The 10,736-nt window shown below is 53.8% G+C and overlaps 1 long non-coding RNA gene across 1 annotated transcript in view; it reads left to right on the top strand.

Moving 5' to 3' along the window:
• Positions 1–10,736, top strand: part of LOC131588532 (uncharacterized) — a 45,244-nt gene that overhangs the window by 16,005 nt on the left and 18,503 nt on the right. The gene's annotated exons all lie outside the window — the stretch shown is intronic.

Below are 10,736 nucleotides of genomic sequence, written 5' to 3'. Positions count from 1 at the left end.
TGGGGAGAGAGAGGGAGTCCTGCTGCTTTTGTGGCTGGATAAAGCAGAAAGCAGCCTGACTGCTCAGTCTCAAAGCTCAGCATCCTGAGTGAGCTGAAGGTGTGGCAGAGCAGGTGAAGTACCTGAGAAAGGAACCCCCAGCTGCTGCCACTTCCCTAAACTGAGCTGGCACAGCCCAGACACACCGGACTCCCAGCCCAGGAGCTTTATCCTACAAAAGCCCAGTCTCAGCTTTTTAATCTGGGCATCTTCTAACGCCCCTTTGCCTCAGTACCTTCCAGGATGCCCCTCAAGGTCACCTCTCAAGGCTGGGCCACAGCCCATGGCCCTTGGTCTGGGTGAATGGCATCAATCTCTGCTCAGTAATGAGGTTTGCTGGCTTTAATGGAATTGCTTCATCTTTATTTCAAGCAGTGCATTATCCTGGCAGTTGTAGCTGCCTGTGCTGTGCAGTAAATAATGCTGATTAAGATCTCTTAGTCTAATCATTATCATAATGAATCATTTATTTATAAAAATATATTTGGGTTCCCATCCTTAATCCGGGAGGACTCAGTCACGTGAAGGCTCAGTCAGAGCTGTGCAATGCTCTCGACACCAAACATTGACCGGGGCTGGGGCTGGGGCTGCCTCACCCAGACCCCTCTCTGGGAGGGAGCTCAGGAGCCCATGGAGCCCAGCTGGGGTGGAGTGCTGGTTTCAGGGGTCTGGGGGAGTGTTTGGGGGTCCTTTCTGCTCCTCATGACTCCATGGGAGGATCTCATGATGAACTTTCTCTCCTCCTCTGCCCATGGGCCAAGCCAACCCCAGGCTGCAGAGCTTTGTAGTACTTCAAATATTTTCTGGAGTTTTTAGACCAGAGCAGCTTTTTCCAGAAGCTTTTCTGGCTCGTTTTCATTTTAAAATGTTCCTAATGATGTAGTATTTGTCACAGCTGATCACTAATTCCTTGTCCTTACACGAAACAGAGAAGCACTTTCCCTCTCTAGCTCAAATATGATGTGTTTAATCCAATTGCTCTAAATATAGTATCTTGTCTCCAAAATTTGAAGGTAGAGCCCACAACTGACCAGGGCTTAGAAATGTTTTCTAGCCCACCCAGGCAGGAGCACTGGGAGCTGATTCCTGCAACAGAGATCTCCATGCAGGACAAAACCCAAACAACTCAGGAGGCAAAGCTGCTCGAGGGGAGGGAGAATCTGCTTTGGGCAACTCCTGCTGCCGTGGGCTTGGGCTCTGCTCAGCTCTGCCAGTGCCTCAAAGAGGTCCAGGCTGTTGTCTCTCAGACAAGAGACCTGCTGGGACCCTGCAGAGGAGGGCTGTGGTGTCCTCCTGTCCCAAATCCACGTGGGCTGGGAGGAGATCCGACCCCATGGCTCCCAAGCACGCCCAGCTTTATCCTCTGGAGATGCTCTGGGGTAGCTCCAAGGGGAGCTGCAGCCCTCTGGGGCACTCCCAGCTGCACACACTCCCTGCACATTCCCAAGGCTCCAGTGATCTCAGTGATTGCTCCCAGCCCAGAGACGCTGGGTTTGTGCCGGGTAAATGAGCCCAGGCCCAGGAAGGTGGAGACCAGAGGTGACGTCCAGGACAGACAGGAGCTGGTGGCTGCTCCAGGAGAGGTGACATGGGCAGGGGACACTGGCAGCACAGAGGGGACACTGGCAGCACAGAGGGGAGGGGACACTGGCAGCACAGAGGGGACACTGGCAGCACGGAGGGGAGGGGACACTGGCAGCACAGAGGGGACACTGGCAGCACAGAGGGGACACTGGCAGGACAGAGGGGACACTGGCAGCACAGAGGGGACACTGGCAGCACTGAGGGGACACTGGCAGCACAGAGGGGACACTGGCAGGACAGAGGGGACACTGGCAGCACAGAGGGGACACTGGCAGCACAGAGGGGAGGGGACACTGGCAGGACAGAGGGGAGGGGACACTGGCAGCACGGAGGGGACACTGGCAGCACAGAGGGGACACTGGCAGCACAGAGGGGACACTGGCAGCACGGAGGGGACACTGGCAGCACAGAGGGGAGGGGACACTGGCAGGACAGAGGGGACACTGGCAGCACAGAGGGGACACTGGCAGCACAGAGGGGACACTGGCAGCACAGAGGGGACACTGGCAGCACAGAGGGGACACTGGCAGCAGAGAGGGGAGGGGACACTGGGCAGGGAGAGCAGAGCAGAGCCGGGGCAGAGGCTGGGCTGCAGCACGGGGGGATGGAGAGCTGGGGATGCACTGCAGGCAGAGAGGCAGAACTCAAGAGGAAGATGAGAGAAACTGGTCTCAGCCCTGTCCCAAAATACTTTCCACACCCTGGGATATCTGAGTTTTGTCCTTCTCATGGATTTCCCCAAACAGCCCTAGGGCACATGCAGGAATATTACATCCTCCTGGGGTCCATGGTGATGGTTTCAAGGAGAGAAGAAATGCCACTGAGCAGGACCTTCACTGCTGAAGATCTTCATTCCGTGGGGTGTTTTATTTGCTTTTGTTTGTCTGGGTTTTGTATCTGGAAGCACTGGACCTCAGCAAGGTGGGCTTGGGAATACTGAGGTAGAGATATTTCCTTATCCCCTGGATCCCTGGCAGTGCCCAAGGCCAGGCTGGACATTGGGAGCTCCTGGGACAGTGGGAGGTGTCCCTGCCATGGCAGGGCTGGCACTGGGTGGGCTCTGAGGTCTCTCAAACCCAAACCCTTCCAGAATTCTCACATTGCACAAGGACAATGCCCAGGAGGTCGCATTTCAGGAGCCCTTGAGGTTCATTAGGGATGGAACCAAAATAGCGATTTTTTTCCCCGAAACCTCACCAATGACTGGGGCAAGAAGGGCACTTGAAGGCACCAGGCACAAATTCCCACCTTTGTGGTGATCCCTGGCATGAGAAAAAGCCAGAAGTGATGATTTACAGAAGGAAATGGCACAGACATGAAAGCAAAAGAGAAGGATGGGAAGGGGAGAAGTGATTTGCATTCAGCCAGGGGCAGATTGAAGTGCGAGCTGCTCTGTTATTCCAGAATATGGAATATTTGTGGGGAAGCACGTGGAGTGATGGATGGTGTGACCAGGCATGCTAGTTACTCGGTTGGTTGTTATAAATTACTTTTCCTGAAGCAGTCTAACATCAGCAGCAAAATAAGAAATCAGGGAGAATAGGGAAAAAGAGTTGAAAGCTAATAAAGCAGATGGTTTTAAATTAGCAGGGCAGCGTAAGGGCAGGGTGACAATTCCCTGGGAGCACTTACAGAGGGGCAGAGATCTCAGAGGATGAGCAGGAGAGAAATGGGAATGAAAAGCAGCAAGTGGAGCGAGGCCACCCCAGAGCTGTGGAAAAGGGCAAAGAACCGCTGGGATTAACATTCAGTTCCTGCAGAATTGTGAATCAGAGAAGCCCAGCCCCTCTGGAGCACACATGGCAGCAGGCACTGTGGAGTTCTTGGGAACAAATTGTGCCCAAGTGCTGTAATTTCTCCTGCAGCCGGGGCAGCACGTCCGGCTCGGGGGCACAGCAGGGAATGAGGGGGGCCCTGGCTGCAGTCACGCCTGGGACAGGGCTCACACAGCACCACAGAACCACAGCAGAGCAGAGATCCACCAAATGGAACTGCCATTCCAAAAGGGAGCACAAAACTCCCGGGAAAAATGAAGGTTTCAGTTATTCACTGCTGAAGATGAAGGAACTGATTCCTGCAGGTGTTCACTGCTCTCATGAACGAGCTCGTCAGGAAAAGCCATTTCTGGGGTGTGGATGTGGCTGTTGTCAGGTTGTGATGGGAGCACAGATCCCATCTGCCCTTTAATCCGAGTATTCCCTGTGTATTCCCTGTGAATGCAGGCTCGGTGTTTACTGTCCTGCCTGACTGCTGTGGGGTAACTCCAGCCTCCCTCTGCTGCTTCCACAGCACCAAACACAACTGGAGGCACCTGCCATGAGGGAACACAAACACCCAGCAGCAACAAAATAATTAAAATTCCACAGGATGTGAAGCCCAAGGGCTGCTTTCAGGCAAGAGGCTTTTCTGGAGGTGCCATCCAGGAATGTTTGAGCAGATTTACTGAGCACCCCTCTGGGCTGGCTTGGGTGAGCTGTTGTCTTTCGGGGGGACAGATGGATTCCACAATCTCTCAAGGTTCCTTGTACCCCTACTTTTCATATTTCCATCAGAAATTTCACGTTGGCTGTTTATTTTCCACCACTGCCTTGCACATCTCATTGGCTGGTTGTGCATTTTGAGGTTTCTCATGTACACCCAGGACAGTTCCTCCTCCTGCTGAGGGGTTGATCTTCACTACCAGTGAGAGGGGGGCTTGAATCACAGAATCCAGCAGCTCTGGCTTGGAAGAGACCTTAAAGATCACCTTGTTCCACCCCCTGCCATGGGCAGGGACTCCTTCTGCCAGAAGGTTCCACCAATTTCTGTGTGTAATTTCAGAGATAATAAATAGTGGGGTCTCGGTGAGGAGCCACCAACCCTTCCTGTATTTTCATCAGCAGATCGCGTGGGCCCGTCGGATTTCTCAGCTTTAAAAAAATAAATACCTAAAGCTGAGGAGGAGGTGTGTTTGTTTTTCTGGAGCATCCTGGATTTAAGCCAGACTTTGCACTCTGTGATTCTCATCCAGACTTACGCTGAGAACCAGACTTTGAGCAAAGATGTCATTGTAGAAATGCTGATGTTATTAGAGAGAGTCCATGAGGAGGGGCTGGAAGAGAGCTGGGAAGGGTCTGGAGCCCCAGGAGGGGCTGAGGGAGCTGGGAAAGGGGCTCAGCCTGGAGCAAAGGAGGCTCAGGGGGCCCTTGTGGCTCTGCACAAGTCCCTGGCAGGAGGGGACAGCCGGGGGGGTCGGGCTCTGCTGCCAGGGAACAGGGACAGGAGGAGAGCTCAGGCCTCAGGCTGGGCCAGGGGAGGCTCAGGGTGGACAGCAGCAGGAATTTGCCCATGGAAAGGGAGCTCAGGCCTTGGCAGGGGCTGCCCAGGGAGCTTTGCAGTGCCCATCCCTGGAGGTGCCCAAGGAAGGGCTGGACGTGGCACTCAGGGCTCTGCCCTGGGGACAAGGTGGGCATCGGGCACAGCTGGGACTCCATGGGCTGGGAGGGCTTTTCCAGCACCAGGATCCAGGAATTCTGGGATTCCTGGCTGCACATGAATTTTCCCTTCAGAACTCTCCATGCAGACAAGGTTTCCCCTCCTGACTGCCCCGTGGGGCCACAAGGATCCCTAAAAGCAAAACTGATCAAAAGGAGAGCAAAGTGTGACCAGAGGCTGCTTTTTCATCAGTACATTTTATAGTAAGAAGGTTTTTCTGCAAGAGTTATCTCCCAGCTCCAGGCTTTGGGCTAATGAAAGAAATTATCTCTCTTGAAAAATAAAAATACAAAAGGCAGGGTCAAGCATCTGATAAAATACCAGTTTTCAGAAAAATGCATCATTAATTGTGGTTGTTTGCTGAAGGGAAAAGTGGCCCAGCATTAAAATGATTTGCTTTTCCAAAATTTACCCAGAACCATTTTCTGACCCTGAATCCATCACTCCCCACAGCAAAACCACATCCCTCTGATGAGTGAGGATGAAATAATTCCTCCTGGGGCAGCTCTGCTTCCCAGGGTGAGTCACCTTGATCCGAAGGCTCTCGGTGTCCGGGCCACTGCGGAGGTCAGCGATAAATGTCACCCCACAGGGCTTTAATTCCCAGAATTTGTGGCATTGTGAGATAAGCTGGGTATTAAAAACCCCCGTTTGACCATTGGGCACAGATCATCCTTCACCTGGCTGTTGTTGCAGCTGAAAGGAGGAGCAGAAGGAAACAGTTCAGCAGTGAAAGTGCCCAAGAGAAGGATTTTTATACCCAGGAAGTGCTTCAGAGAACCCACCCTGCTCTTGGCTGAGATCTCCCATCCAAACACTCTCTGTTTTCTCCTTGGATCTCTTTGGCCCAGCTCATGTCCCTGGCTCTGCTGACCGGCCCCAGCTCCCCAGCCCTTACCCCCAGCTCTGGGACCTGGCTGTTCCCTGGGTGGAACAACGGGCACCCATCCCTCCAGGAGGAGAAACACCCTGGGACTTCCAGCCCAGCCTCAGAACAATCTAGAAGGGTGAGACTTTCCAGGAAGAGTAAAGGTCTTGGTTTCCAAGATGGGAATGTGGTTAAAGAGAAAAGCCTGGGAACAATTGCAGTGGGCTCTGCTAAGAGATTTGTTTATCCCCTCGTGCCAGGCGCCATCTGGGATTTTCCTGAAGGAAGCCAGGGGGAGTGGAAGGTGTTCCCCCTGTCCGTGGCAGATGGATGGAACTGGATCACAGAATCACAGAACAGCCCGAGCTGGAAGGATCCTCCAGGACCACCCCAGGATCCCCCAGTGCCCCCCTGCCCTGCCCAGACCCCCCAACAAGCCCAGCCTGGGCATCCCTGGATGCTCCTGGAGCTCTGGCAGCCTCGGGGCCGTGCCCATTCCCTGGGGAGCCTGGGCAGTGCCAGCAGCCTCTGGGGAAAGAGGAGCCTTTACCTTCCAATACAAGATCCTGAAGGTCCCTCCCAGCCCAAAGCATTCCCTGGTTCTGTGGCTCGGGGGCTCCACAGGCAGATCTGTGTCCCCTGCAGGTGACAGGGACCCCGGGGAGGCTCAGCACAGCCTCCAGTCCCCGCTGTCCTGCGTGGGACACCCGGGACAGGCGGAGCGAGCCCGAGGGGCTGTGCCAGGGATGGGACATGAACAGACACGAGACCCCTGCTCCACAGGGAGGTGACATCCTGCCCTGGGTGTCACAGCAGCACCGCGGGGACACGGGACAGGGCCCTGCGGGGAGGGAGCTCTGCAGGTGTGCACAGGTGGGGCTGTCACAGGTGGGACTGTCACAGGTGAGGCTGTCACAGGTGGGGCTGTCACAGGTGACACTGTCACAGGTGGGGCTGTCACAGGTGGGGCTGTCACAGGTGGGGCTGCCACAGGTGAGGCTGTCACAGGTGGGACTGTCACTGGTGACGCTGTCATAGGTGACACTCTCACAGGTGACACTGAGCAGGTGACACTGAGCAGGTGGCACTGGCACAGGTGACACTCTCACAGGTGACGCTGTCACAGGTGGCACTGTCACAGGTGGGACTGTCACTGGTGACGCTGTCACAGGTGACGCAGTCACAGGTGGGATTGTCACTGGTGGGGCTGTCACAGGTGACACTCTCACAGGTGACACTCTCAGAGGTGAGGCTGTCACAGGTGACACTCTCACAGGTGGCACTGGCACAGGTGGCACTGTCACAGGTGGCACTGTCACAGGTGACGCTGTCACAGGTGACACTGAGCAGCCTCCAGCCAGGGGTCAGGGCCGTGCCAGCGGCGTTGGGGACATCAGGGAGGGTCTCAGGGGTGGGCAGTGCCCCGGCGCTGCTGCAGCCTGGTGCTGGCACAGCCGGAGCCGCCAGCCCCCCCTGCCTGTCCCAGGCACAGACACACCTGAGCCGAGGCTGGAGGGGCTCAGGGGACAGAAATCTGACTTTTCCATCCCGGTTCAGTCCCAAGGTTCAGTCCCAAGGTTCCCCCACACAAGGGATGAGATGTTTGTTCATGCTGAACCCCAACGCTCCCCTCCGTTCCCAGCGCTGCAAATCCCAAAGCCCAGCAGCCACTTTAATTCCTCTCCGTGTTTGGATCCAGCAGCTCCCTGGCTCCTCTGCAGAGCTCAAAGCCAGCCACAGGAGGATTTCCCTGGGCTTGTTTTGTTTTCCATCCTGCCTCCAGCACCACCAGACTCCCAGGTGAGGGTACAAGGCCCTTTTCCCACAGGTGTGCTCTGCACAGGTGAGGTTTACCCACATCAGGAATGTGCTGGATTCTCCAGGGTTTTCAGCATTCAGCTGACTCATGTTTTGGCAAAAGCTTTGGAGAAAAACAAACTCCAGTGGAAGTTCAGTTTGGTGGATGTCAATGGGCAGAGAGAGCACACAGGGTAATGTCCAGTCTAGAAAGGCTCCTGACAAATCCCAAAAGAGGTTTCTGCCTGTTTCCCTGCACCACAGTGAGTGAAGACCACTGCAAAACAGCATCAGAAGTGTCTTTGTATGGAGACCCAGGGCTTAGTGCAGGAAGGGAGCGCTCAAAGAAATATCTTAGGAATAAAAATATTTTAATTTTAATTTTAATCATTTAATCATTTAATCATTTAATCATTTAATTTTAATCATTTTAACCATTCTCAGTGGAGTGATTTCTCCTGGATCTGAATGGTTTCCACACCAGAAATGGTGGGTTTGTGCAGGTTGTCCAGGAAAACACGTCCAGGAGCACAGTGCCCAAAATGAGGGCTCAGAGGAGCCAGTGGCTGCTGCGCAGGAGGCGGCTGGGATGTGGAGTCAGTGATGGTTTGGGGTCAGTGATGGTTTGGGGACAGTGGTGATTTGGGGTCAGTGATGATTTGGGGTCAGTGATGGTTTGGGGTCAGTGATGATTTGGGGTCAGTGATGATTTGGGGTCAGTGGTGATTTGGGGACAGTGATGATTTGGGGTCAGTGATGATTTGGGGTCAGTGATCATTTGGGGTCAGTGATGATTTGGGGACAGTGATGATTTGGGGTCAGCTGTGGTGTGGGGAGGCTGCTGGAGCTGGGGGACAGTGGCAGCCCAGGGGGGAGGTGCACATGGAAGGGCACAGCCTTGGACTTGCTGGGGGACACTGCTCTGACCATGGCTCTCTTCCCATGGCCTCTGCAGCCTTCAGCCCACAGACCCCAATGCCCAGGAGCCAGGGGGTCACTGCTGTCACCGAGCTGTCACTGAGCTGTCACCGAGCTGTCACTGAGCTGTCACCACTGCTGTTGGACTGCTGCTGCCTCCTGCTGTTGTCTCCAGCTCCAGCCGCTGCTGGGCTGCTGACACAGCGGTCAGGATGGATCCCAGGGTCTGCTCCAGTATTTGACCCCCCCGTGGCTGCATTCAGCCCTTTGGGTGCCTCACCCCTGGATCTGCCCCACCTCTGTCCTCCCAGCACCCCTCTCCCAGCGCTGAGCCTTCTCCTGAGGCTTCCTCTGGCGGCTTTGCAGCGTCCAGCAGGACTCAGATATCCCGAATCCTCCCCTCCATCGTGTCCTGCTTTGTCCCAGCCCTAAAGGCCAGGCTGCCCCTCTCCAAAGCTGAGCTGGAGTTTCCTGATGGCCCATCAGGGAGTGCCTGAAGAGCTTCAGGCTTTGCTGTTGTGCCCATCAACCACCGGAGCTGTGCTGCATCTCTCACAGCTCCTTTCTCTTTCCTTTAAGCCACAAAAGTCTTGATCTGAAAACTCGATGAGGCAGATGCTCTCACCTTCCATTTCTCCTCTTGGGGAGTAGAAGGCTTTTGGGAGCAGACAACAAGCACAACCAAGAAGTGTAAAATAATTTCCATGAAGGAAGCTGTGGGTGAAGCCAGAGTCTCCAGCCTGGAAGAGGAATGACTGGAGAAAGGCTCTGTGGTATCCTGGGTGGCTGGAAGAGATCACTCAGGTCTAATTGCTTGCTCTCCCTTAATGCAAGAGCTAAGCTGCATTAAATAAAATAGCAGGTGGCAAATTTAAAACCAGTTACAGGAGGCATTTCTCCCTCAGCTGGATTAATCTTTGGAACATTTTGTCAGAGCAAACTGCAAACACCGAAAGTCAGCAGAGGCTTCACTCAGTGGTGAGAGAAATCCCCAGGAAAAACAAATGCATTAAAGAATATTCCCCACAAAGCAGATCTCCTGGCTCAGGAAGCAGCAGAGGCTCAGATGGATGGAGGCTGGCAGAGAAGGGACCCCCCTGTGCTCTCCAGGTGCTTTTTGCTACCTGAGCACAGCGCAGGGCACAGCAGCAGCCAGCAAAGGGAGCCCAGGGCTCCTTGGGGCTCTCCAGCTCGCCAGGGGTGACAGCACCCCCATCCCAGAGCCAGGACACACAGAGATCTGCCTGGAGGGGGCTGGAGCAGCACTGAGTGTGAGGTGACAGCACATTGGGGTCCCCTGGGGCCAGGAAGGGGGGAGTCCTTCACCATCATCTTCACCCAGCCAGGGTGAAACAGCTCCTGAGCTGCTGCATCCTCCACAGGAGCAGGTTCTGCCCCAGGGGCTGCTGCTTCTGGTGCCAGGAGCTGCCCAGGCCCTGGGAAGCCTCATCTGAAATGCTGTTTATTGCCCCTAACAGCCTAAAAAATGGGAGGGCAGCGTGGATGACCTGAAGCCTTTCCAGACTCTGGGAACCCTGAGGGTGTGAAAAACGAGGTTCACATAATTTTTATAGAATTTAAAAGTTTAATAAAAAAGACAATTAGGAGGAAAAATAAAGTAAAGTCTACAGATACAGCCGAGTGTCTCTGCATTCAGCCAAGAGAGCACACCTTACTGACAAAGGATTGTCCCTTAATAACAGAACCCTGCTACATATCCATAAATTCTCACACATATTCAGACATTCTTCTCAGGATCTTTGGTGTTCTTCTGTTTAGTTTTCTCTTGCCCCCTTCCCAATAGATCAATCCTCTTGGCACCATTGAGATTTACATTCCCTGATACCAGAAATGCAATAAACTCCTCCCCCCAGAGTTCTGGTCACTGCTGTCTTCATCTGGATAAGATAGTTTACAAAAGAAAAAAAGATCTCCAGCTCTTTTTCAGTCTTTGGGTTACACAAACAAAAGTGGTTTTTGTTTTAATGCTATGTCATAGCTTAACATACATGTATTATACCACTGTTTCTAAGTTTCATTAATAACAGAGATAAAG

The sequence above is a fragment of the Poecile atricapillus genome, chromosome 1, assembly GCF_030490865.1.
Source record: "Poecile atricapillus isolate bPoeAtr1 chromosome 1, bPoeAtr1.hap1, whole genome shotgun sequence".
Lineage (NCBI taxonomy): Eukaryota > Metazoa > Chordata > Aves > Passeriformes > Paridae > Poecile > Poecile atricapillus.
The sequence above is the reverse complement of the archived record's forward strand: the minus strand, read 5'-3'. Positions and strand labels throughout refer to the sequence as shown.